We start from the raw sequence: 27,408 nt of genomic DNA, 5'->3' as shown, positions 1-27,408 counted from the left end.
GGTGTAATAACCAAATCCCCTATTCCCAGATTATTCGTCCACTGTCCAGAGACAAAAATAAGGTCCAGCGTGCGGCCTCCCTCGTGTGTGGGGCCCTGAATTAGTTGGGTCAGGTCCATGGCTGTCATGGAAGCCATGAACTCCCAAGCCACCTCAGATGCTTCACACATCGACGGCAGGTTGAAATCCCCCATAACCAGAAGTTTGGGGGTCTCAACCGCCGTCTCAGCGATCAGCTCGAGGAGCTCAGGCAGGCCCGCTGATGCATAGCGAGGAGCCAAGTATACAATCAGCAAGCCCAACTGCCTCCCTGGGTCCCATTTCACGCCAAGAGACTCACACCCGGATATCTGTGGCACAGTGAATTCCCTCGGTTCCAGACTCTCCCGTATAACTACCGCCACCCCACCACCCTTACCCAGGGCCCGGGGCTGATGAAATGCACGGTAGCCCGGTGGGCACATTTCCACGAGGGGTAAACCGCCCTCGTGACCCAACCAGGTCTCCGTTATCCCTGCAAGGTCCAGCTCCCCCTCCGAGATCAAATCATTAATGAGGGGGGCCTTATTGACAATGGACCTTGCATTGCATAACATCAGTCTCAGGCCCTGGCTCTGTAGGTCCTGACCACCTAGAGTGCGGGGGTTGGTACAAGTGACCGGGCGTGTCCAGCAGCCACGGTCTCCCAACCGGCTACAGGATTTTCGTCCATCCTCGCACCCACCCCTCCCTACGACCGTTGGAATTGGACACTGGAATATCATTCTCCCTCCCCTCCCCCACTCCGTTCACTCCTCTCCCGACCACACCTGTTCGCCTGGCACTAATCCCCCTCCTGGCCTGATTAACCCTCCCCCCACCCTGGAACCCCCTAAAACAGATAAAAAACATTTTGTTAAAAAACCCCTGAGTCTCCGCTTCCTCCACCTCTCTGGGTTAATGAACCCGTCATCAAGGTGGGCCCTTGAAAGGGCAAAGGGCTATACCTGCGAGAGGGGGGACTCCCGCAGTAGGAGCAGGTCTGACCTCAAATAAATAATGGTTTTAAAAGCTGCAGCAGGGCTAGGGTGCTGTCGATGTTAAATAAAATTAACAAGCCAGGGTTCCATGCGAAGGGGACAGCAGTGCCAATAGTCACATCCTAGATGGAAAGGATGGTTAGCTGGTCAGCTGGTCGGGTGATCAATAGATCAGTGGATGGAGCCTAGGAGGCAGTCCATGGTGGGCGGTAAGAGGCAAATAGTCCATGGTAGAATTGATGGTAGAATTGATGGTAAGCGGAGGAGATAGATGAATAGTAGATGAATAGTAGGACGGTAGGGGTGAAAGATGGTAGGGGGTAATCCAGCAGGTACACACCGACAGTCCGCTGGAAGCCGATGGGCCGATAATCGGTGGATGGTTAACGAGGAGGGGATGGACACAACCATGGCAGGCAGCTGGCAGGAGGTCGATGAATCGTCTGCCAGCCTGGCGTTAAGCCTCCTGCCAGTTCCCAGGGCGAGCCCTGCCCTGCCCCTGGTGCCACAGGTCTCCCTCCTCCTGCCAAAGCTCCGGCGCGAACCTCCAGCGTCTGGTTCCCTTCGTGGCCTGCCTCCACATGCTCGACGACTCCCAGCCGCTGCTCCAGGCCCGAGCGCCGCTCCGGCCGGCCTACAGGCCTCCCGCAGACTTTCCATCGGCCTCCGGCGCCTCGAGCCTTGTTCAGCCCCCACACGGCCCTCAAACGGCCCTCGCCGGGCTTCCCGTTAGTTCGCACTCACAGCGGCCGAGAATTTAGCATTCGGCGTCTCCTCAATCCTCATCGCCGTTGTCGTCGCCACTCGGGTCGCCGGATCGAGTGCCGTATCCTCCCGGGTCGCTTGGGACCTCGCCGCCACCCCCTTCGTCATTCCTCCACCGCCGCCACCGCCTCCGGCCTCCAGTTCCACTTCATCTCCAGCCGGCACGTTCTCCTCCCCACCTGGCTGTCCGACCCCCCTGGAGGACCAATTTAGATCCTAGGAAAAGCCAGGGTGGTCGTTGATCTGATTCCCGGCCCTCAAAGTGGAAAAGAGGGCCGGCAGCAACCCTGCCCCCAAAGAGCCCCCGTAAACATACGGAGCTCAGAAGCCGGCCGCCATTTCCCCAGGAAGCTCCTCCTCCTCCCTACTGTGAAGTTCCCTGCCCCTGGTAATAATTTCTTGATTTCTAACATCAGCACCAATCAGATAGAGCAAACAGCTAGCAAAACAAAGAAATTCACCTTCCACATTGAATCTAGTAGGTGTTGTCTTTTTTTCTCCAGTACTCTGGTGAGCAGCAAAGTGTTTAACTTCCTAAGCCCCCCCCTCCTTGTTCTTCATGATGGTAACCACTAATTGCACATTACCACCCCCCCACACACACAACATCTCAGCCTTACTTTGAAGCAGTTTTTCAACACTGGACAGAAAATCATCAGAATTTAAATCATTCACACACCTCCTAAGAGAAAAGAGAGGATGGTTTAGCCCCTCTGCATCCAACCAGAGTTGAACAAAATCATTTGGGCCTATGTTCATTGTCAGGGTGGAATTTCAGCCTGTTCTCCTCCTGGGGTAATTGTATTTAATGAGGGATGAACCGTGGTTTTTCCTTGAAGTATACTTCATAATTAAGAAAAATACACCCGAGATATTTTCTAAGAAACACATTTTATTGTAAAGAAAATGAAAACAAAACTTACTAGCTAATAATTACATTTAGGCAGTGTTCCTGCCTATCTTCTTGGCAGGTGAACAAGAAAATTAAAAAAAAATGTGGACATGCATAGTGAGCTTAGTGATACGAGTCAGATCAGTCTACCATATGTCTTAGAGGTTAAGCACAACTGGCAAACAAAAAACGCAGTGACATTCATAGCAACATTATTCAAAAGAATCTTAACACATTATGAATAGCGTCTATAGCAACTACAAAAGACCGGATTCGGTCAAGATTAACAAATCTGTATGCTGATAGTATTCCACAGCTCTGAATTTCGGACAGGGCTCTTCCATGCCTGCACCATATCCAGATAAACATTGTTCATATTCTGAGAGTTTGCAGATCTAGGAAATTGTAGCTGGGGCATAGAATGACATGTATCTTCTTCTGGTTGAGAGACAATCATAGAATCACAACTAACACTGTCTGCTGGGAATGCAGGAAGTCCAGCGCCATGCATTTTTGTTTTTTTGCAGGATGGCTCTGGTTAAAAAAACAAGCAAACAAACAAAAAATTATCACATACATTCCTAATAAAGTAATGCCAACACACACACACACACCTTTAGTTTTTTTAAAATAATACTAATAGTTTTGTAGTTGGATAATATGCTAGATATTATACCTCCTAACATCATTCGTGTTATGTGGCTTGTGGAAGGCTGAGGGGTCATGTCATGCTGGGGCCCCTGGTGTTCTGCAGGAATAGTGAGCTCCACAGATGGCCGATTGTCCTCCCATTGTGAAGGAAAAGAAAAACCCAATAGTCAGAATTGTTGCAGAAATGTTTATAAGAATCTAAATGTATGAAAGTATGAAAGATAATTACCTTCATATGCCCTCAAACATTCTGAGTCTGTCAATTCATTCTAGTGAGAAAAAAAGTCAAACAAGCAAGCAAGTAAGAATGTTATAAACACATTTTACATCTTAGAGGGGTCAGTGTTTCAAAAAAAACAATACAATACAATACAATACAATAGTAGAGTTGGAAGGGACCTTGGAGGTCTTCTAGTCCAACCCCCTGCCTAGGCAGGAAGCCCTATACCATTTCAGACAAATAGCTATCCAACATCTTCTTCACTCTCTTAATTTATTCTTAGAGTTCTAGAGGATGGATTATGTATCTAATCCCCACTGAGGAGTCGAAAGTATTGTTGTTAGAGTAAGAGCATGGCTGCTGGGAAATTCTGTGGGGTTAAAGTCCACAAGTTTTAAAGTTGTCAAGTTCGGACACCCCTGTCTTAAAGCCTGATTGTTTCTGCTGCTCAGAAATCTCTTCTGAACCTGCTTTATGCTGAATGAAAATAGCTCTAGAGATTTACTTTCTCTGTGCATAATGGAATAGGAAGTCATATACTGCCCTTCCTCTAAGTTAGAAGAGGTGTACGAGAGAGGCCATTTGTGTTTGAATGCAGGCACAGTGGTGGGAAACCAATGGCTCTCTGGACTCTTTACAATAATAATACAATAGTAGAGTTGGAAGGGACCTTGGAGGTCTTCTAGTCCAACCCCCTGCCTAGGCAGGAAACCCTATACCATTTCAGACAGATGGCTATCCAACATCTTCTTAAAGACTTCCAGTGTTGGGGCATTCACAACTTTTGGAGGCAAGCTGTTCCACTGATTAATTGTTCTAACTGTCAGGAAGTTTCTCCTCAGTTCTAAGTTGCTTCTCTCCTTGATTATTTTCCACCCATTGCTTCTTGTTCTACCCTCAGGTGCCTTGGAGAATAGTTTGACTCCCTCTTCTTTGTGGCAACCCCTGAGATATTGGAACACTGCTATCATGTCTCCCCTAGTCCTTCTTTTTCTTAAGCTAAACATACCCAGTTCCTGCAACCATTCTTCATATGTTTTAGTCTCCAGTCCCCTAATCATCTTTGTTGCTCTTCTCTGCACTCTTTCTAGAATCTCCACATCTTTTTTACATCGTGGCGACCAGAACTGAATGCAGTATTCCAAGTGTGGCCTTACCAAGGCATTATAAAGCTTCCATTCAAGGCATTATAAAGCTTCCATTCAAGGCATTATAAAGCTTCCATTCTGAATAGGGGTCTTCTTAGCAGTTCAAATGGCTCCGGAGATATCGATAATCAATAAACTACTTACAATTGTAGCTCCCCTCAAACATTCTGAGTCTGTCAATTAATTCTAGTGAAAGAAAAGAAAATAATCAATCAAACAAACAAGCAGGCAGGCAAGAACACTATAAAAACCATTTTGCATCTAAGTGTTTCAAAATTAGGCATAAAATTACTTACAATAGTAGCTTCCATTCTGAATAGGGGTCTTCTTAGCAGTTCAAATGGCTCCGGAGATATGGATATGCCAGAAACCAACAAACATGCCTAGATAAGTATGGACCCTACTTTTATACACACTGGTGATATCACAAATTAATCACCTCAGAAAAGGGGAGTTCTTCACATCTTTTGCAAACACTGGCCAAGCCCCCTCACCTGCATCAGGAAATCCCGAATGAATAATATCACATGAGCCCTGATTAAACTGTATCTCTGTGCATAACATCTGACAAGGTTAAACAGAAGTGTCAGCAAAAGAAAAAAGCATAATACACCTTTCATGCATTTTGTAAAGCACATTTTATTATAAATTTCACAGCTTTAACAGTTTCTTATAATTAATTTCTGTTACATTCTGGCATATGATCCTCTTCACAGCCAATGGCAATTCATCTTCAATCTTTGACATTAATGACAGCGGTTTATGACTCTTCTCAATACACTGTATGAATGTCTTGAGATTCCCAAGTATATCCTGGATGAAATATAATTTATTCACTTTGTCAGTAATACTGATGATGACCCAGAGAACATGCGGCATAGAAAGCCAAATACATAAGCTGTTAATAAGTTCTGTTTCATTGTTTCCATCCACATTATCTTCTGATTTTAAACAGCCCATTAAACAATGATGTATTATTTTAATAACACATGCTTTCAGAACTTGTGGCATGCTGACATTTTGAGGCTCCACTGTTTCTAAAACAGGAAATAAGGTAGAATTAGATTGGGATGTTTCAACAAATCAAAATACTGTTTTCTTAATTTTTATATTGACTACCATTTGATATTTTGCAGAACCTGCAATAACACGGCTTTATAAGTTCATTCTCTTCAATGAAGCCAGGTCTTTTTCTTATTCTACACCCATGCTTGGGAGGTTTGGGGGTCAAATTTATATCAAACAAATCTCCATCTGAGGTTGCCATCTTCAAGAGACTGCTGAAATTAAGGCAAACTACTCAGCTCTTGTAATGACAAGTGAGCCTTGCGCATGCCCAGAATCATAAGAGATATGACATGCCCTGGCATTTCCCTGGCATGGCTGAACAAGGCTTATCCCCTGCATGCAACCTGGCGGGTTGCCTCTTGTGAACATTATAATTCCTGTTAATATTCCTTGTCTTTTCCTGTAGGCGGGCTTCAAAACAGAAATCTACTGTCCTTCTGGGTTCAGCTCCAAGTGAGGAAAAAGACACTGGAGACATGGAGGCTGCTAGGAAAGATGGTTTTAATGGTGGACAGGACCACATGGCCTGAGTCCTGAACAGAAAAGGTGATCGCATGCTTCAATGTTGGTGGAGAAGAAGAGAAGGGCAGACTGAGATGCTGAGTCCCTGGTTTTATGCCCTCTCTGGCCTTTGATCTTGAGCTTGTCTTTTAATTGGTTGTCAGACTCCCATGGGGCCATGCAGGGGCAACTCTCTAGGCCCGTAATGGCGAACCTATGGCACGCGTGCCACAGCTGGCACATGGAGCCATATCTGCTAGCCCATGAGCTGTCAGCTCTAGCACCCATGTGCATGCCAGCTATCTGATTTTTGGCCTTTGCGAGGGCTAGGGGAGGCCATTTTACCCTCCCCAGGCTTCAGGAAAGCTTCTGGAGCCTGCAGAGGGCACAAAATGGGCCCAGCGGGGGTCATGTGCACATGCACAGGTGGGCAGGGCGCATTGAATTTTGGGTGTGGGCACACACATGCATGCTACCGCACGCGCACGCGCAATTTTGGCACGCCTTTACAAAAAGGTTCGCCATCACTGCTCTAGGATGTGTTTTGAATCCAGGTTTGGTTGAGTTCTCAGATGCAATGTGGGGAGTTGGGTAAAAGGCCAATACTATCATGCCTTAATCCCATCACTCTGGAGTTGGAGGGGAGAACTCTTTATTATGTTAAAGTGAACTAGCTCAGGCTTTAATCGCTCATTGACAAAGGGGGATAGGCAGGAAGCTGCACGCAGCTATTCTGTCTTTTTAAATACGTTTCTTCCTTTTCACATCCAGAGGAATATTCTCCCTTTTCAATATTTCCTAGGATATTTTATTTTTCTGGGAAAGGGCTGGGTGATAACTTTCCACACTACCTAGAAATAAATACCTTTTAGAGAAAAATAGTTAAATGCAGACCCCTGTCTCCACAAAAATCAAAACCATCATTGCCTAGAAACAAATACCTTCTAGGGAAAAAAGTGGGATTAAATGCAACCCTTAGGAGAATGATTGCAATGATTTTTATTTCACAACCCCCCCCCCCTTTGAATGTCCATAGAATTAATCTAGGGTTAAACTAATCATGTACACAGAGTCTTGGCATCTTTCTTGATTGGGTAAGTTTCAACACGTCTTATCTGAAAAAATAGGGCTAGGATCTTGCACAACACCTTATCTGTTAGGGCTACTCATCATGATGGGCTTAGGCCAATACAACATATCCAGCTAGTGTTATGACCTTGTGAATCCTATACCAGTGGTGGGCAACCTTTTTTTTCAACTGAGCCAAATCTCGCCAAAACCACGATTGAAATTTATTTTGAGAGCCACATTTTTAAAACCGAAAATACATAGGATGGTACACTGTTTTTAGTTTCAATAAGTTTTTATTGAGAATATTCTGCATGCAAGTATCCACATAGGTCGGGAGGATACAAATAACACAACTAATAAAACAAAAACTTTAGAACGATATTATTTATTGATAACGTTAAATTCCGTAAAATTTGCCTTACAATGTAGAGAAAATTACATCCTGACAATGACTGACAAAGTCACAACCACTAATGTGAACATTGGCCTTGCATTTCCTTGGATAGTTTGAGTAAGTCAGGTTTGTATGTTGTTGTTTTTAATTTTAGGCACGATTCCAGGTTCTCATCGAGACGATTTATCAATTTACTCTTGATAAGGTTCATGCTTGAAAATGATTGTTCGCATAAATATGTAGACCCGAACAAGGAAAGAACAGCAAACGCTAGCTTTTTTAGTTGATTATATGAGTCAGGAATACTATTCCAGGAGTTAAAAATCAACGTATCTTCCTTCTCCAGGTCTTTCAAAGCAGACCACTTGTGCTGTGAACTAAGTTCACATTTGTTTTTCTCCAATATTTCTAAATCAGCACAAAGACGTTCAAATTTCGAGCTCCACAGTTCTTTGTTTTTTAAATCCAGCAATTGCATTTCAAAGTTGCCAATGTTGATATTAAAGGGAGAAAAATTTAATTCCGTTACAGTGGAATCCAGAGGTTTTTTTATCAAAGGCCAACGTCACTTTGCTGTTTCTGAATTCCTGAAACCTCTTGAGAAAAGCTTCCCTCATATTTAAAAGTGCTGTTTTAAAATAGGTAATGTCAATATCAGAATTATTTTCTTGGCGATGTTTCAACAGGCTTGGAAAGTGAATCAAAGTTTCTCTGTCAAAATCTTGAGCAAAAACAGATAATATGTTTTCAAACGAAATAATTTCTTCTAACATCGAAAAAATTGTGTTTCCTTTCCCCTGTAGTTTATGATTAAGCTGATTTAGATGGGAAGTAACATCCACCATGAAATACAGTTTTTGGATCCACTGATTGTTTGTTAATTCTGGATAGTGAACACCCTTCTCGAGGAAAAATGCTTTGATTTCTGATAATAAGGAAGCAAAACGTTTCAAAACGTTTCCTCTTGATAACCAACGTACATTGTTATGCAGCAGAAGATCTGCGTACTCACTCTCCATTTCAACTAAAAATTCTTTAAATTGGCGATGATGAAGAGCTTTAGCTACAATGGAGTTGATCATCTTAATCACCAATTCCATAACTTTGCACATTTCTTCTGGAAATGTCTGCGCACAAAGTGCTTCTTGATGTATGATGCAATGGTATGTAAGTATCTCGTGACTAATTTTTTCTTTCATAATAGCAACAAATCCATTTCTTACGCCGGTTATACTTTTTGCCCCGTCTGTTGCAATTGAGACGATTTTATCAAGTGGAATATGATATTTTTCAATGCAACCAATTACAGCATTTGCTATATCCTCTCCACGTGTTTGACCTTTCAGTGGCAATAATCCTAAAAGTTCTTCTTTAGGACCTGTAGCTGACATAAATCTTACAAAAAGTGAAACTTGAGCTGTATCATTTAAGTCACAAGACTCGTCAACTGCTATTGATAAAGCTGAAACCACTTTAAGATCATCAACTTGTTGGTTGGTTATATTGGAAGACATTTTGGCTGTTCTATCCTTCACTGTTTTAGCAGACAATGGCAACTCTTTATTTTTTTTTAGAATTTCTTCTTTGTTCTTAAAATCCCTGAATAACTCTTCTGATGCACTTATAAAACAACGTTTTATGTATTCGCCATCTGTATATGGTTTGCCTCTCTTAGCAATCTCTTGACTAACCGCAAAACTTGCAAAATTAACATAGTTGGAAGACTGCACCCACTGATTAAACGCAGAACTTGATTTTTCTTGACTCTTCAGAAGTTCTTCAACTGCTTTCTTCCTTGCATCACCAACAGGATATTTATTACTAAAGGACAAGTGTTTTGTTGTAAAGTGTCTCTCCAAATTAGATTTTTTGTTATGCGCCAATTTTTCTTTACAAATAAGACAGGTCGGAAAGCCATTTACGTTCTGAAACGCGAAAGTCTCGGTCCATTCCACTTTAAATTCACGGTTTTCGTCTTCCATTTTTCGTTGTTTTTTCTTTGTAGCCATGTCAAACAGGGCACCTATAAAAATGTTTCATTTTAAAATAAAGCCACCAACACCAAACCAGCATCCTTAATCACATAAAAGAAGTAATATTGGATGACACACTGTTATTTATCTGTGGAAGACGCACTGGTATTTATCTGTGGATGACGCACTGTTATGGGGGATCTGTGGATGACGCACTGGTATTTATCTGTGGATGACGAAATATATGGCATCTTATGTGTGTGTAAATAGTATTATAAAATTAGTGGGGCTCATCATGGATATTTTAAGCAGGGTTCTCCACCTTGATGGATACACCCAAACAGTAGGCAAGAAGTAAAAGTAATAAAACAGGCATGCACACATTGCACTGGCTCTGCAGTCAAGTTGAATAAAAGTAAAAAATGACAACATAAAATGAAATAAAAATCAAGATACAACTAAAAAAGTACATATAAAAGTATGTGAAAACACACTCAAATAGTCCTCACTGGTACTGTTATATATTGACCTCAGAACCTGGCCACTAACTTATTTTGCTGGCTCCTAGATTACGATATTCCACAATTTTATGTCCACACCCCCCTTTTCACATCAACCCTTTTTATGTCAATCCCACAATGTCACATTTCTCCCCTCATGTCACATTTCTGCCCCTCCATGTCACATTTCACCCCCTCATGTCACATTTCTGCCCCTCGTGTCACATTTCTGCCCCTCGTGTCACATTTCTGCCCCTCATGTCACATTTCACCCCCTCATGTCACATTTCTCCCCCTCATGTCACATTTCTCCCCCCTCATGTCACATTCCCCCCCCCTCCATGATGGCCATCACACCTTTCTTTTTACCCTGCCCTGTTCACATCTCTCATTTCCATAGTTAGGCACACTTAATTCATAATCACCCCCCCTCCCATGATCGCCATCAGTCACCCCTTTCATTTGTCTCTCCCTGGCCCTGCCCACATCTCTCATTTCCAAGTTCAGAGGCATATAGTTCATATTCATCCCCTCCCCCCCTCCATTCCCCCCCAACCCTTCCTTTTTCTGTCACAGAAATTGAGTTCCCAGAGGCAGGCAGGCCAGGCCATTGCTACACCTACCGGATGACACGCTGCTGATTTGGGAGGCACAGTCTTCTTCTGAGGGTGGCAGACAGAGAGAGGATGCTGCCTCGCCACTGCGACGCTACACAGAAAGTCACGCCCCCCTATACCACATGACCCAACTGGAGCTGTGTGGAGCCGGCCGCCGGGGCTGCACACAGGGCGCGCACTGACAGAGGCTAGCTGCAGAGTCCTGACTTTTGGGGCGGCCGCCCAAGAGGAGGGAGGGGAGCGGGCGCCCGGCACACAGAAGAGCCGCATTAAAGTGTGTAAAGAGCTGCATGTGGCTCGCGAGCCGCAGCTTGCCGACCACTGTCCTATACCATGTGGGGTCAATTATGCACATCCCAGCCGGGAAAGAGAGCTATGTACGTCACATCCGGAGATGTGGGCTGTGCTTCCGCTTAAGGGCATGATCTGGTGACGTAATCAGCACGTGGGTTTGTTTACTTTGACGTCACTGATCAAAAGTACTGATAATTTTCATTAAAAAAAGGTATGAACTATATCTACTCCCATATTCATAAAACTAATATTTACCATCATGCTGCCTCTGCCAGAATTCCAGACAATGGTTCTCGAGGAGAATTCCCAAAAGCTTCTACCGTAAAGACCACAAGTGCTGGAATAATCCCCTGCAAATGTACCGTTTGCATCTCTGGTGTTTTAAGTTCTCCTGAAGTGCTATTCTAACTGTTTAGATGCAGCGTTTGTTTATTCAGAAAAAAGGTTGTTCAGCGTAAAGGGGAGGAAAATCAAAGTCAGAGCATCTAAATGCCCCAGACAAAAAAAAAAAAAAGATGCTGCAAAGCACCGACTTCCTTTTGGTCCTCAACCCTCCCTAATGGCATGTAGCTCAAAGTCTTCCATAGGAATCTCAATTTGCATATCTTGATATGAAGATATACAGACAAAGTGGGAACTTTGAGGGTGGGGAGATAAAAGTCAAATCAAATCAAATCAAATCAAATTTTATTTGATTAGCCGCAACCCTCTCCCGAAGGACTCGGGGCGGCGTACAATCAAAAGGATAAAATACACATAGGACACACATACATACGAAAAAACAAGGACAATTACATTTGTGCATGGAGGAGAGTAGACTTGTAAGTGAAAGACAATAAACACAGCTAAAAACACAGTTAAAACACAGTTTAAAATCCCCTAAATAAAATTGCTAAATTAAAAACCCCTCAGGAGCGTAACGAAGTTATGGTTGGGCCAGGCCAGATATTTGAAAAAGGTGGGTCTTGAGCTTAACACGGAAGGAGCGGAGGTCTGTAGTGGTCCTAATATCCGGGGGGAGGTCATTCCACAGGGCTGGGCCCGCCACAGAGAAGGCTCTGCTCCTAGGCGCCGCCCCATGGCATTGTCTAGTGGACGGCACCTGGAGAAGTCCCTCTCTGTGCGAGCGAATAGGTCGTAGGGATGTATGGGGCAGAATACGGTCCCGCAGGTAACTAGGTCCTGAGCCATGGAGCGCTTTAAAGATCGTAATCAAAACCTTGAAACGCACTCGATAGACCACAGGAAGCCAGTGCAGCTCGCGCAGGTGTGGTGTCACATGGGAGTACCTGGTGCTCCCCATAATCACCCGCACGGCCGCATTCTGGACCAACTGTAGTCTCCGAGTGCATTTCAAGGGAAGCCCCATGTAGAGAGCGTTACAGTAGTCCAGGCGAGACGTCACCAGAGCATGGGTGACTGTGCGTAGAGCGTCCCGGTCCAATAGGGGGCGCAATTGGCGCACCAGGCGAACCTGATGGAACGCCCCCCTGGCCACGGCTGTCACATGTTCATCCATGGACAGCTTGGCATCCAGGAGGACGCCCAAATTGCGCGCCCGCTCCACGGGGGCGAGTTGAATGCCCCCAATGGCCAGAGATGGAATTATCTGGTTGAACCGGGGAGCCGGAACCCACAGCCACTCCGTCTTGGAAGGGTTGAGCCTGAGTCGGTTGTCATCCATCCAGACCCGTACGGCTTCCACACACCGGGACATCACTTCGACGGCCTCGTTGGGGTGGTTCGGGGTGGAAATGTACAGCTGAGTATCATCAGCGTACAGGTGGTATCCCACCCCAAAACCACGGATGATCTCACCCAGCGGCTTCATGTATGTGTTGAACAGGAGTGGCGAGAGGACCGACCCCTGTGGCACCCCACAGATGAGGGGGCTTAGGGTCGACCTCTGCTCTCCTGCCAACACACGTTGCGTCCTGCCGGAGAGGTAGGAGCCGAACCACCGCAAGACGGTGCCCCGGATCCCCAACCCCTCCAGTCGGTGCAACAGGATACCATGGTCGATGGTATCAAAAGCCGCCGAGAGGTCTAATAGGACCAGGATAGAGGAACAGCCCCTATCTCTGGCCCTCCAGAGATCATCTACCAACGCGACCAAGGCCGTCTCAGTGCTGTGCCCAGGGCGAAAGCCGGACTGGCGCGGGTCTAGATAATCATTCTCCTCCAGATGTCGTGGAAACTGAGAAGCCACCACACTCTCCACAACCTTCGCCAAAAAGGGAAGGTTGGAGACAGGACGATAATTGACCAGCTCCATAGGGTCCAGGGAAGGCTTCTTGAGCAAGGGTCTCACCACCGCCTCTTTCAAGGCGGCCGGGAGAGACCCCTCACCCAACGAAGCGTTCACTAGGTCCAGGAGCCAGTCGCGTGTAACCTCCCAGGATGCCAGTACAAGCCAGGAGGGACACGGGTCCAACAAACATGTGGTAGGTCGCAGTCGCCCACGCAATCTGTCCAAATCCTCGATGACAACCAAGTCAAACTCCTCCCAAAAAGGTTTCTCAAGACTCGCCACTGGCGTCTCGACTGGGCCACTGAAGGGGACCCAATCCTTCCGGATTTGAGCGACTTTATCCTGCAGGTATTTCCCAAACTCCTCTGCCCTGCCCTGTAAAGGGGCCTCCCGTGGCCTCTGAAACAGAAGAGAGCGGGACACCCGAAACAGGGCGGCAGGGCGGTTCTCTGCGGATGCAATGAGAGCGGCACAATATTGACGTTTGGCCGTTCTCAATGCCACTAGGTACGTCCTTAAATGGGCTCGGTCAAGTTCGGTTCGGGAGGATCTCCAACGACTCTCTAGGCATCTCTTGCGGCGCTTCATCACCCTTAGCTCCTCGGTAAACCAAGGGGCCAGGGTGGATCGTTGCCGCCGGAGAGGCCGCAAAGGCGCCACCCAGTTCAAGGCCCCGGTAGTCGCATTATTCCACGCGGCCACCATGTCCTCTACCCGAGGGCGGGTCAGGGCTGCAGGAGGTGGCCCAAGCTCCGTCTGGAACCTGTCTGGTTCCATCAAGCGCCTGGGGCGGAACCATCTAGTGTTCTCCGGTTCCGCCTCCCCGCAGCGAGGAGTAGCACCAGGGAAGTCAAGACGGAGGAGTGAGTGATCTGACCATGACAGAGGAGTGATGGTTAAATTCACTCCTCCCAGATCACTCAACCACTGGCGAGAGAAAAAAACAAGGTCCAAGGTGTGACCTCCCTCGTGTGTCGGGCCCTGAATCATTTGAGTCAGGTCCATGGCTATCATGGAAGCCATGAACTCCCGAGCCCCCTCTGATGCTTCTCCCACCGACGGCAGGTTAAAATCCCCCATCACTAAAAGTTTGGGGGTCTCAACCGCCACCGATGAGATCAGCTCGAGGAGCTCAGGCAGGGTCGCTGATGTATGGCGGGGAGCCAGGTATACTATCAGCAAGCCCATCTGCCTCCTAGGGCCCCATTTCACAACCAGGGATTCACATCCGGACGTCTGTAGCACAGTGGACTCCCTCGGCTCTAAATCCTCCCGGATAATCACTGCTACCCCACCGCCCCTTCCCCGGGCCCGGGGCTGGTGAAATGCTTGGTAACCTGGTGGGCACATTTCCACGAGGGGTAACCCTCCCTCGTGGCCCAACCAGGTTTCCGTTATTCCCGCGAGGTCCGGCTCCCCCTCCAAAATCAGATCGTGAATGAGGGGGGCCTTATTGACAACGGACCTTGCATTGCATAACAACAGCCTCAGGCCCTGGGCCTGCAGATCCTGACCACCTAGAACGCGGGGGTTGGTACAAGCGACCGGGTGTAACCAGCACCCACGGTCTCCCAACCGACTACGGGTTGTTAGTCTGTCCTCGTATCTGCCCCTCCCTACGACTGTTGGAATCACGAAGCCCTGTATGGGAATGATATCCTCTCCCCCCTCCTCCTCTCTGCTCCTTCTGCTCAAGACCCCGCCTGGTGACCTGGCTCCGTCATCGCTCCTGATCTGGCCCACCCCCCCAACCCCTAAACCCCTAAAAGAATTTAAAAAACATTTCACTAAAAACCCCCTAAGTCCCCGCTTCCTCCACTTCTCGGGATTAAGAAATCCGTCATCAAGGTGGGCCCTAGAAAGGGCGGAGGGCCACACCTGCGAGAGGGGGGATTCCCGCAGTAGGATAAGGTCTAGCCTGGAATACATATGCTGTTAAAAGTTCATTAGGGCCTAGGCTCTGTGCTGCAGATGGTATGATCGTATGCCATAGTCCAGTAAAATTGTAACAGCCGGGTATCAGTATAAAAAGTCATCCAGTCCAAGATGAGGGGGGGGGGGGTAATGATGATAATAAGATGGTCAAGTGCCGGTCACTAAGTGGGGGCTAGTAGGTGGTCAGTGGTGGATGGCGAGGGGTAGATGGATTTTTGCTTGATAATGGGGAGGGGCAGATGGTCAGTCAGATGAAAATAGGGCGGTAAAAACCTCCAGGCGCGCACGGATGAAAAGCAAGTCTCCCTTTTCAGATGAAGAAAATAATTAAATAACTAATATTCTGCTCTCTCCCCACTCCACATCTGATCTTGCAGTTGGTCTGCTGCTCCCCCCTGCCATCTTAGGTATGGACATATGACATTAGTGAAGGTTGGCCATCCCAGTTGTAAGTCATGCCCTTCTATCGTCAATATCCTTTTGTTCTTTAAACTTATCCACTCTTTTATCCATCTAGGCCGGTGATGGCGAACCTATGGCACGCGTGCCACAAGTGGCACGCGGAGCCATTTGTCAGGGCACGCGAGGCGCTGCCCTGTCAGCTGGCCAGCACGCATGCACGCGCTGGCCAGCTGAGTTCACCTTTTTAAAAGCTATTTTTCGCCTTTCCCAGGCTCCAAAGGCTTTATAGGAGCCTGGGGATGGTGAAAAGAGCCTCCCCCGCCCCCCTGAAGGCTTCAGAGACCGTCCCTGAAGCCTTCGGAGCGCTTAAAACCACCCTCCGAGCAACCCGGAAGTCACTTCCGGTTTGCTCGGAGGGTGGTTTTAAGCGTTCCGAGGGCTTCAGGGAAGCCTCTGGACAGTCCCTGAAGCCTCCGGGGGTTCGGGGGAGGCTCTTTTCGCCCTCCCCAGGCACCTATAAAGCCCCTGGAGCATGGGGAGGGCAAAAAAAACATGTAAAAATGGGGGGTCACGCGTTTTGCGCGCATGCACACTGGGGGGGTCGCGCGTTGCATTATGAGTGCGGCACGCCCGCACTCGACCCCCCTGCGCTCCCCCCACGTGGCACGCGACCCAAAAAAGGTTCGCCATCACTGATCTAGGCACTGAAGCCTTGGTAGTACAACTCCCAGTCAGCTCAAATCCTCCCTTGTTTTTAGTATCTTATAGTAGTTTCAATTTGATTCTTGGTTTTTTGCCTTGCCAGATAAACTTTGAAATCAATTTATTTAAATCTTCAAATCAATTTTTCCCATTGCCTGCTACACCGTTTCGCTTGGACTTGTCTGAGCAAGTCCCGCCAGCATAGCAGGCACACACACACCCATGGCCTGTTTTGGGCCTAGCGGGCTTCCTTGCATTTACCTGGGAGCCAAAATGGAGCACATGGGGATTCCTGAAAGGGGTGGGGATGGTGGGGGTGCGGCCAGACGGAGGTGGTATTTGCCAGTTCTCTGAACTACTAAAAATGTCTGCTACTGGTTCACCAGAACTGGTGCGAACGGGCTGAATTTTCTCTATTCTTCCCGGATGTTTAGCGCTATCTCCTTTGTCTTGCTGATGTTCAGGTGCAAGTTGTTTTCTGAGCATCATGTGGATAATTTTTGAACCTCCCACCTGTATGCTACTTTGTCTCTACCTGTAATGAGGCCCAACATCATCCGCAAACTTGATAATCACAGTGGATGGGTCAGAAGATACACAATTGTATGTGTACAATGAATACAGGTATGGACTGAGCACACAGCCCTGAGGAGAGCCAGTGCTGAGCTTCAGGGAGGAGGATATGAAAGACCCAGCCCTCACTGTTTGTGGCTGGTCCATTAGAAAGTCTTTAATCCAGTCACAGATGGGAGAGGGAAAATTCAAGTCAGGCAGCTTTTTGATAAGGACGTTTGGCAGAATGGTGTTGAAGGTCGAGCTGTAGTCTATGAAAAGCATTCTGACATAGTTTCCGGGTTTCTCTAGATGACTCACTACAGAATGTAAAGCAGTAGCTATGATGATGTTTGTCGACCTATTCCCCCTGTAGGCCACTGGTATTGGTCAAAATTTGGTGGGAGGCATGACTTAAGATGTTGAAAACCAATCTCTCAAAGCACTTCATCACTACAGACATTAATGCAATCGGCCTGTAGTCATTCAGGCAGTTAATTGCTGTTTTCTTCTGGACTGGGATAATAGTGTCTGCTTTCAAGCATGATGGAACACTCGCTGTTTTCAAGTAATTCCTTGTCAGGACCTCTGCTAATTGATCGGCACAAGTCTTTACCACTATGCCCAGCACCCCATCTGGACCTGCAGGCAGGAGCTACTGGGTCAGATCTTTTTACTTCATAGTGGTCAAAGAAGATATTCAACTCCTCTACCAATGAGGCATCAGAGTTGACTGTCTGCCTCATGTTGCCCTTATAATTGGTTAGGTGCTGCAGTCCCTGCCACACTTGCTTCGGGTAGTTGTTTGTTAGATGGTTCTCAGAGCAATAGATGACACAGCTAGTTAATCCCACTGCTGCATGGGGTATAGATGGATGTAGCCAGGTCTCTGTGATAATCATCACACAGCTTTCATGAATAAGCCTGTTTGCTGCCATGTGCAGCTCTAATTTGTCGATTTTGTAAATGAGAAATCTGGCATTGGTTAAAAAGACGCTAGGCAGCTCTGATCTGTGGGGCTGCTTTTGAAGCTGAGCCAACAGATCAGTGGTGGCTTCCGGATCCCGTTGCAACCAGTATGCTGCAACGGGGCCCAACGTCCACCACGTGAATGCATGCAGCATGCGCACAGTGCACACATGCATACTTACTGCTCATAATGCTCCATCTGCTCAGCGGAGCATCATGCAGGCGCCATATGCTGGGTGTACAAAAGCCCTGATTGGCTCAAGTAGCGGCAAGGAGGGCGAGTGGGCCCTTCAGAGCACCGTACCGGAACAGTATCTGGTGCTCCCAGCAGGCACCGGTATGCCCATACCGGTTGTATACCACCACTGCAACAGACAGGCTCTACAGCTGCACTTTTGTTTCTGCTCCTTCCGCCTTTGCTTGCACCTCCCCGAACTGCCGACAATCCATGGAAATCCTGAAAGACTCGCCATGCAGTTTGTTGTCTTGTGGGACTACTGAAAATTGCTGGTAATTCCAGATTGTCTAACGAACTTGATGTTTAACAGCTCTGCGCAGGTGTAGGCAAGTTTTGCCCTTTACACGTCACTGTGCCTACCAGGAGCTTGGGGCTGCTGCATGTGAAAGCTCACCATCTTGGGAGGGGAAAAGCAGTAAATCCAATAAACACACATAAAGCCCCCCAAGGCAAAACAAAAAGTATATGCATATTAGCTCACAGGTTAGAGTAATTCAGAGTCTCACGAAATATGAATGAGCACACAAACATGACCTTCATATATTGCTTCCAGCAACGCTTCCCTCTGCCTGCCATACTAAATAGCTTCCAGTTTAGCCCATCAAGAAGGGTGGGGCCCAGGTATGAAATCAACTTACCTTCACTACCAGTTCGCAAATGTGAGTGTGCGCTCATGCGCAGGACCTTCTGTGCATGCGCAAAGCATCAAAAATGGGTCATGATAACATCCGGGCAGGTGGGCGGAGCCTTCCACTGCTACCGCTACTGGTTTGCCCGAACCAGATAGAACCGGCTGAATAGCATCACTGGTGGGGCGTTTTCCTGAGCAATCTGTCAAGCCTCCATTTCTCTGCCTTGTGTGCTCTAAGATCTACCACAGCAGCAGCTCCTCCCTCTCTTCAATGTCTTGCAAGCTGCCGCCAGCTGAAGCCTGTTCTGCTGGCACTCCAGGGTCAGTAATTCTTTTTTTTTTTTTTTGTGAAAAAAGTTTTTTATTGGTTTTACAAAATTTTAAGGGAAGGGGTAGTAAGTATGGATACAAATTTTGACAGCTACATCGTGCAGAAAATGGTATTCCCCCCAAGTCTCATAAACTTTACAAAATAATAAATAAGATATTATTGCTTAACTAAATGTTGACAGCTTATTTTTACATTGTATCTTTCAATAATTTCTATCATTTACTTTGTATCTAAACAAAAAAATTCATTGTATCAACAATTGCAATATTTTTCTAGCTTACCTTTGTGATCTGAGTCTTCTCATTGTTGCCTCCTCCGCCCCCCATGCCTGCCAGCAAAGCCTCGACCCCTCCCTCCTTCATATCTTGTGTACTGTCCTCCACTTTGTCTAGGAGTGCTTTTTTTTTTCCATGAAGGCCTCCGCCTCCATAATTGTATTAATTCTAACACTGCTGCCCTCCCAGAAAATCAACATACCTTCTGGCAATAGCCACCGGAACCAGAATCCCTTATCAAATAATTTTTTTGCTAAAGAGGAATATTTTTTCCTCTTTATCTCTTACTTTCTTCAGGATCTGTTTCAGGATGGCTATCTCTTTGTCCTTGTATTTTAATGTTTGCCCCCTTTGTGCCCCCAGAATCTCATCTCTTGTAGCCTTTCTGATAAATTTAATATGAACCTCTCTTGGAACATTGTGTGTTCTAGCATAAGCTGAATTAACTCTATAAACCAAATCAATATCCCATCCTAACTGCTGTTTGTCTTTTTTAATATATTCAGCTAACATTGTTATTATAATCTCCTTCAAGTCTTCATTGTCAGTCTCAATTACGTTTTGAAATCTAAGGAAAAAAAGACATCCTTTCAAATTCCATTTTTATCATGTGGTTCTCAAGTTCTAAATTTCCTCTCTTGACCACCCTCTTCTCCCCCCTCATCTCAGTTACCCCCTCCTCCAGAACATCTATTCTTTGTTTGTTTTGTGCAGTTTGATTTTGATTTTCTCTGAGTTGTTCATTCATTTCTCTCAATTGTTTTTTCAATTCATCCTGCCCTTTTAAAATCTTTTGAAGCAGCTGATGAGTTACTGAGTCCTCTTCAGGGGCTTTGGGTTGTAGAAACGAAGTTAGTGACTGTTGTCCAATTGGGCTGGATGTTGAAGATGTTGGAGCAGATCCTGGCTTCCCAGGTGGTGGTTTCTTCGGGGCCATTATAAAAAACCTCAGAGATATCTATGTCCATACAAAGAAATGGTGACTGTGAAAAAGCACAACCAAGAGAGGCCACAAGCCAGACAGTCCAGACAGGAATAGAGACCTTCAATATAGTTCAAGTCCAATCAATTAAATCAGTTATTCCAAATCCAAGATACTGTGTGGCAAGAGATGCTTCTGAGAGTCACAGAGGCATAAGTACAATGCCAGCAATTTTCATAGGAGGAGTCTGATTTCAAAGAACATAAAGAAGGAGGAAGTGTGCCATCTTGCTCTGCCAGCACCGGAGATCAGGAAACAACAAGTCAAAAGTTTTCAAAGTTTTTAAAGGAGTCAGATCATCACTTTTCTTTTACAATTGCATTAAGAAAGTCATTTTGCCATTGCTTATAAAGAGTGTGATTCTCTTTTAAAACTCTCCCTCTCCTCCGAGAGAGAAGAGATAAATCCAAAGCCGCTTTTCCGAGGGGGGGGGGGTAAATCCTCCTCCCTCCAATCACACTTCCCAGAGAAAGATTGAAAGTCTTATAAAAAGCTGATATTCTTTCATTTAAGGGTCAAAAGGAGAATTGGGGAGGATTCCCATCTCACCGCACTTCAGCTGTAGCCTTCAAATTGCCGATCATCCAGCCGCCTCATAGCGAAACCGCGCAAGAGCGTAAAAGCTCTATGTCGCACCCCCTCTCACTTCTCGGCTCCTGGGGCAAAGCCGGAGACCCCTCCGCGGCTGCCGCCGATCCAGGGAACCCCCACCAGCAAGCCGCCCCTAAGCCAGGGCACCCCTTCGAGGCACCCTGTGCTCCCACCAAGCCAAGGGGAGCCCACCAAGAGAGCGCAGGGTGGACGAACACGTCTGTCGCTCTCAGTGACCGGAAGCACTCCTCCAAGGGTCAGTAATTCTTGACGTGCCAGGAATGATCTCATTCGAGCCGGCCTCTGAGGAAGTGTCAGAGGAGGCATCACAGCCAAACAAACATGTCTTTCAAGGCATGGCTTAACAATTTGTACTTACAGCATCTTATTTTCTCCCTAGCCATTTCATGACGCACTTGACTCCAAGACATGCACAACAGAAGTATTGACAATCATGTCTAAACTTGTGGTGGTGTGGTATGTGGCACAGCTCGCAGAAGTAACATATGTCCATGAACCCTTTGGTGGTGTTTACCCCATAGTAATGCTTGTCATTTTGCACCAGCTTTTCTTGTTGGAATCTTCAGTGAAAAAACCTCCACCCACCTTGATTATAAAACAAAATCTTTATAGTTATACCCAAGTACTCTTCAAATAAGTGTATCTAAAAATTCAATTCTGCTCCCTGTAGAAATATCAAGGCTATTTATGAAGCTCCCTGGTTCTAATAACAATTTCTTGGTTACCTAACAAATATATCAGGTTGCCCGCAGAAATTCCCTGTCCACATTGAAATCAAACAGATATTGTCCTTTCTTCTCCAACACCTTACTGAATAGCATTGTGTCTAATTTCCAAAGTCTGCTCCCACTTCCTTGTCCTTCATAATAGTGACTATTCTAAAGAGTTCCTCCATAATATGTCCACATTGCTTTGTAACAAACCTATATGGCTAAGGAACTGATCAGCATTTGAATCATGCATGCGTCCTAAGACTAAAGAAAGGCTTGCTAAGGGGTGGGCTTCAAACATTTTAGCAACGGGTTCTCTGCCCTGTTGCTGGGTGGGCATGGCCATGGTGGGCGTGGTCTAGACAGCCTCCTGCACCTTGGCAGGAGGGCCTTTTTGCCCTCCCTGGGCTTTGGAGGTTCTGGAACTTCCTGGAGTCCTGTTTTTCACCCTCCATGGGCTGCGGAGGCTTTCTTCAAACCTCCGGGAGGATGAAAACAGCCTACCTGGGTTCTGGAGGCTCCCTGGAGGCTGGAAATAGGTCCATTTCTGGTCTTCTGGAGCCTCCAGGAGACCTTTTTTTTTACCCTCCCTGAAACTCCATGTGGCCCTGCATTTACCTGGCATCCAAAACTAGCCGCGTGGGGACTCCTGGAGGGGCCAACCAGGAGTGGGCTCTGGGTGTTCACTGAACTGTACAATCTTTGCTAGAGGATCACCCAAACCCGGGTGAACCCGGAGCAGCCCACCCCTGGGCTTGTCTAATTCCTCTAGCCAAAGTTGCATAAAATCATTAGGTCTTACCTCCCTAGAAATACAGTTCAAAAGATAATGTATCTCATGAATAACATTTACAGCCTTTGTGAATGATTGAATATGTTCAATATTTACAAATCTGTAACGATGATAATATTCTATAGCATTGTAATGTTGAAGTTTCCTCTGCCATGTTTGAATACTCTCCAGGTGCACAATCAATTGGTTCTGGTGTGCTTATTTTTTTTTTTAATTAAAAGAGTTTTGTACAAACAGATTTTCCCCCTTTTCACACACCCCCGCCATACAATGTAAATCTCATACAAATGCTATACCCCCCCAACCCCCCCGCAAAAATTCACATTCAAATATTATACCAAATACTTTGCCCCCTCCCCTCCCCCCGTCTTAAAGTAAATTACTCGTAACCCCTCTCCTCCCAACAAACACAATATAAATTTCTCTTAGATTAATAATAACACATTGATCCCATTTTCTAAGCAAATTTAACATCTATAACTCTTAATATAAATTTCTCCTAGAATAACAATGTTTCGTTAATCCCATCTTCTAATTTATTCATACATATATATTGCCCCGCCCTCCACCCTAACCCTCCCCCACCTCCCACACAAACCCACCCCCCTGACTTCCGCTGTATACCACTCTAACAATTCCAAACATCCCATATATTATTTACTCTGATCATCTATCAGTCTAAACATTCTTACCTAAAGGCTACATAATAACTCCTAGTCTGGTATTTATTCTGTATATAATCAATCCATTTTGCCCATTCCTGTGTGTAATCCTCCTGTTTCTCAGCTTTTAAGAAAGCTGAAATTTTTGCCATTTCGGCGAACCCCGCCACCTTCTGAATCCATTGATCAATTGTCGGTAAAAAATCTTTTTTCCAATGTTGCGCAATCAACAACCTAGCTGCTGTGACCATATACAAGGCCAATTTTGTTTCCCCTTTGGTGAAATCCTTAGCTATACCCAATAAAAACATTTGCGGAGTGAATTGTATTCTTTTCTTAAATACATTCTGCATAACCCACCATACTTTTATCCAAAAAGCTTTAACCTTGTTACAAGTCCACCATACATGAAAAAAGGTAGCATCTAGACACCCGCATCTCCAACATTTTGGTTGAACATTTGGGTACATGCATGATAATTTTTTAGGATCTAAATACCATCTGTAAAACATTTTATAAAAATTCTCCCTTAAATTCTGTGACTGTGTAAATTTAACATTCTGAACCCATATTTTTTCCCACGTTTCCAACATAACCACTTCACCAAAATTCTGAGCCCATTTAATCATACAATCCTTAACCAATTCACTTTCTGAGTCTCTTTCTAACAGTACATTATATATTCTTTTAACTTGTTTTGGGCCAATCTCTTTTATCTGCTTAATCAGTTCCACTTCTTTATCCATAAAACCGACCCTGCGATCTTCTTCCCATCTCTTCTGTAGCTGTATGTAATGTAACCAATTTAAAGTAATTCCTTCTTCCAACAGCTGTTCCAAAGTTTTTAACTTCCATTCGTCCCCATCAGCGATAAGCACATCTTTATATAAACAACCCCCGAGTGACTTAATATTCATAATCCCCATGGTGTCTGCAAGATCCAACCAAAGCGGTATTTTATAATCCCAATTGGGCCGGTGCTTCTTCCATATTCTCATCAAGGCACTTCGGAGAACATGGTTGTTAAACACTTTATCCACCCTGTCTTCATAAAAAAGATATGCATGCCATCCCAGAACAAGATCATGGCCTTCTATATTCAGCAATTCCATTTTTGTTTTCCCAAACCAATCTGCTACATGCGTTAGTACCGCAGCTTCATAATACAATCGAAGGTTTGGGAGTCTGAGGCCGCCTCTTTCACGTGTATCTTGCATAATCTTCATCTTTACTCTCGGTTTTTTCTCCTTCCTAACAAATTTATTTAATGTTGTTTGCCAATTTAACAAGGTTTTATCTGATTTAAGCACCGGAATCATCTGGAATAGAAAGATAAATCTAGGTAGAATGTTCATTTTAATTGCTGAGATCCTTCCAAGCAAAGAAAATTGTAACTTTTTCCACGCTTCAAGATCTTTCTGTATCTTTTGCCACAACACTTCATAGTTATTTAAGAAAAGTTTTGTATTTGATTCTGAAATTTGTATTCCTAAATATTTGACTTTAGAAACTATTTCAAAACCTGCTAAACTTACAAGTCTCTTTCTTTGAGTCTCTGTCATGTTTTTAACCATCATTTTCGTTTTGTTTTGATTTAGTCTAAACCCAGACAGCATGCCAAATTCTACTATGGTATTTTTCATCTGGATTATTGATCTCAAAGGATGTGAAAGGGTAACAACCAGATCATCGGCGAATGCTCTAGTTCTGTATTCCTTTTGCCTGATAGCTATGCCATCTAAGGATTTTGAGTCCCGAATTGCGTTCAACAAGACTTCCAAAGTTAAAATAAATAACAATGGGGATAATGGGCAACCTTGTCTTGTGCCTTTTTGTATCTCGAAAGTTGTTGACAAATTTCCATTAATAATAAGTTGTGCATTTTGTTGCTGATAAATTGCTCCAATCGCCTGCCGCAATCGTGGTCCCATATCCATCTTTTCCAAAGTCTTGGTTAGAAAGTTCCAATTCACTCGATCGAAGGCCTTCTCTGCATCCAAGAAAACCAGCACTGCAGAGATCTGCTTATTCTTATCAAGATAGTCAATTAAATCTATGAGTTGCCTTACATTCTCCTTCATATGTCTGCCTTCAATAAATCCTGCTTGATCATGATGAATAATCTCTTGAATAACCGGCATCAATCTGTTGGCTAGTACCTTAGCAAATATTTTATAATCTGTGTTCAGAAGAGATATCGACCTGTAATCCTCTGGTTTCTTAGGGCCCTCTTTATCTTTAGGTATCAATGAGATAAAAGCCGCTTTCCATGAGGAAGGTATTTTACCTCCTTGTTGTATATTACAAAATAGTTGTGTAAGATATTCAATCATTTCCAGTTGTAAAGTTTTATAATACATTGCAGTCAAACCATCAGTCCCTGGAGCCTTAGCTAATTTAAGTTGATTTATAACTAAAGTGATCTCATCAGCAGTTATCAGATGTTCCAGATTTGCCTTTTGAAACACAGAAATTTTAGCAACCCTTTTTCCTTCCAAAAAATCATCTATTAACTTGTTCTGTATATTATCCTGTACATATAGCTTAGTATAATAGTCCACAAATGATTTTTTAATCAACTCTTGTTGATATACCATCTTCCCTCGATACTCAATTTTATCAATAATTCTGTCATTCATATTCCTTCTCAAAGTATATGCTAACCACCTACCAGGTTTATTAGTGTTAGCAAAGGTGTTATGTTTAGCAAATTGTAAGTTAGTTGCTGTTTGTTCTGCTATAAGCATCTGAAATTGATCTTTCAACAGCTTTAGCGCCATCTGGAGTGCCTGGTCATTCGGGTTTGTTATAAGCAGCTGTTCCTTGCTTTTTATTTCATCTTCCAATTCCATTCTCCTTTTCTGTCTAATTTGTTTATGTTTAAAGTTCATATGTATCAGGACCCCACGCAAATAAGCTTTACTTGCATCCCAAACTGTTTCAATGGGAGTACCCTTATTCATGTTAAAACTGAAAAATTCCTTCATGTGTTTTTTAAGTTCATCAACATTTTTTTCGTATCTAAATAAATTTTCATTTACTCTCCAAGACCTTCTTGGCCTCTTCCCTAATTCAATTTGTAACCACACCGGACTATGATCGGTAAGTGTCCTGGCGAAAATCTTGGATTTCTTAGCTTTAGGAAGTAGATCCGGTGTTAACAAAAAGAAATCAATCCTTGAAAAGGATTTATGTCTATCTGAGTAGAAAGAAAAATCCATCTCATTTATGTGTTGTGTCCTCCAAACATCTTTTAATTTCAAGTCGTCTTGTAAATCAAAAAAAGCCTTTGGTAATTTGGTAGTGAATTTAGTCTTTGTACTCTTATCTATCTTTGGAGAAATCACTCCATTCCAGTCTCCCATTATTAGAATACTCTTAAAGTTCCAGTCTAAAATTTTTAAATGGAGCATCTTATAAAAGCTTTCTTGGCATTGGTTAGGAGCATATATTCCTAGCACCAAAATGGGACCAAAGTCTGTATCAAATTGAATTGCTATATATCTACCAGCGTCATCTGCCTCTATAACTTTAGTTGAAAATCTTTTATTTATATATATCACCACACCATTTTTCTTTACCAAATCAGAGGCAGCATAAGATGTTCCCAGTTTTGAATTCACTAAATACTTCTGGTCTTGCAGCCTAATATGAGTCTCTTGAAGGCAAACAACATCATTATTAAATTGCTTCAAATAATAAAATAATTTTTTCCTTTTTTGTGGGGAGTTCATTCCGTTCACATTCCAAGATAATAGCTTAAGCATCTTTAGATCTGGTCTGGAGCGTTGAAAGCATTTGCTGAAGATCTCTCTCCACAAGACTAATCTTCGGCCCTGCTCCTCCCATGGCTCCGGTTTGCTTCTTAGCTTCTTTCTTAGCACATTGTGTTTGGGGGTCGACGCGCTTGTGAGATTCTAGCATTTGTCTAGTCGTGGATCTAGTGATACGTTGTTCGACAGGTTTAAGTATCGGCATTTCAGTGAGAGACTTAGACGGTCCTTCTTCCAAGAAGGAACTCAACAGAGATCCAGAGGGGTCCACTCCACCTACAGCACCCTGCACCTCCTTCTCTTTTGTGTCTGCATTCTTTGTTCTTCTGTCTCTTTCTCAAACATCCTCTGCTCTAAGACATCCAAATCTACTGGTGTTGGTGTAGATGTACGTGGGGGGGGGGGTTGCATTTTTCTTGAGTATTCCATAATAAAAGTCTCTGGCTTTTGTCTATTGTATTCAGACGGTACCTCACC

This window comes from Natrix helvetica (assembly GCF_964273705.1).
Source record: "Natrix helvetica genome assembly, chromosome: 2".
Lineage (NCBI taxonomy): Eukaryota > Metazoa > Chordata > Lepidosauria > Squamata > Natricidae > Natrix > Natrix helvetica.
Note: the sequence above shows the minus strand (reverse complement) of the source record.